At 34.0% G+C, this 1688-nt stretch overlaps 1 non-coding gene across 1 annotated transcript; it reads right to left on the bottom strand.

The window, feature by feature from the left end:
* Positions 1-768: 768 nt before the first annotated feature.
* LOC129401379 (U6 spliceosomal RNA) lies at positions 769-877 on the bottom strand. Its single transcript, XR_008628304.1, has one exon. It is a non-coding gene; the product is annotated as a U6 spliceosomal RNA (small nuclear RNA).
* Positions 878-1688: the final 811 nt, after the last annotated feature.

Genomic DNA, 1688 nt, shown 5'->3' with positions numbered 1-1688 from the left:
ACTTTTTACTTTAAACACAGCAAAATTTAACACCTAGCTCCTAGATAGTTGCTAAATAACCATAAACAAACCCAAGTTCTAACCCTAAAGTAGACAAAGCCATGTTCAAAAAAAAATTGGCAAAATTTTTAAATCGCTCAATAAATATATCTTACACCATTAATATAGGAAAACCTAACATTTAACCCCTCTGTAAACTGAACTCTAACCCTAGATTTAAACTTAATTCAAATGTTAATCCTAACTTTAACCATGATCCAGGCCAAGGTCTAACTACACCAATTAACAAATATGTAACAATCGCCAAGTAGTTATTTTGTATATTTAATGATGAAAGCAGCAAAACATACACCTACACAAAGCCTAAACCTAGCCCTAATCTTAATACTATCCCAAACTATACTAAGTTTAGTATATAGTATAGTATATAATTTAGATCACTACATTTGGAAAATTTGTAATTTGGGACCTCAAATGGTAGTATAGGGTAGATTTACTATGGGTTAAGGATGAGGATTAGGACTAGGATTAGTGTTAGGGAATGTGAAGGGTTTAGGTGTTAAGTCTGTTTGCATTCTAATAAAAAAAAAAAGGAAAATAAAATATTGGACAATTGTTAAAGTTGGTATAATTCTTTGGTTTATGTCTCTCCTAGGATCAATATCAGTATAATGAAAAGATTAGATTCAGGCTAGGGTTAGGGTTAGGTTTCTGAAGGTTTCAGAAATCAGCTTTTTCTGTGCTCATTCTCAAAAATGAAGGTGTATAAAATTTTTGAAATGTATAAATATCATTTGCATGTCATTCTTGTGCAGGGGCCATGCTAATCTTCTCCTTATTGTTCCAATTTTAGTATATGTGTTGCCAAATTGAAAATTGGCAGTTTGAGCCATCTGTATAGGTCAGGCTTATTATGGGTTAGGGTTAGGATCAGGGATAGGACTAAAGACCCTAAAAAATCAACAAAAATCTTCTAGAAAAAATAAATTTATACAGTAAAGCAGCAAGCTACAAAATTAACACAATATTTGTTAAATGATTTCACTATACACTATTAATAAAATTGAAGAAATATATTAAAAATTTAATCTCATTCACAACTGTCTCAGAAAATCAAGTACCTATAAGTCAGCTTAATCAAATCATGAAAAAACTACATAAAGAAAACTACAAAACACTTCTTAAAGAAATAAAAGAAGACATGAGGAAATGGAAACTATCCTGGCTCATGAATTGGAAGGATTTTCATCATCAAAATGGCAATAATCCCCTAAGCATTATATAGATTCTGAGCAGTTCCTATAAGTAGACATGTAGGATAACATTGGTTTGTTCTTTTGCCTTGCCAAAGGGAGCTTAGGTTTATTGTGTTACTCCCATCACAGTGCTCCCATTCCTCTGTGTTTATTTGTGACCTCTTTCTTTCTGCCCTGTTGACTTGTAAATACTGTTTTTCTCTTTTACTTAAGTCCTTTGCATATTTAATTCAGAGCAATGTCAAAGCCAGATAGCACAGCGGTTGGGAGTTTGCCAACCCAAGTTTGATTCCTCCGCCCCTCTCGGAGAGCCAGGCAAGCTACCGAGAGTATCAAGCCTGCGCAGCAGAGCCTGGCAAGCTACCTGTGCATATTGGATATGCCAAAAACAGTAACAATAAGTCTCTCAATGAGAGACGTTACTGGTGCCCG

This window comes from Sorex araneus, chromosome 1 (genome assembly GCF_027595985.1).
Source record: "Sorex araneus isolate mSorAra2 chromosome 1, mSorAra2.pri, whole genome shotgun sequence".
NCBI lineage: Eukaryota > Metazoa > Chordata > Mammalia > Eulipotyphla > Soricidae > Sorex > Sorex araneus.
Note: the sequence above shows the minus strand (reverse complement) of the source record. Positions and strands in the feature narration are given on the sequence as shown.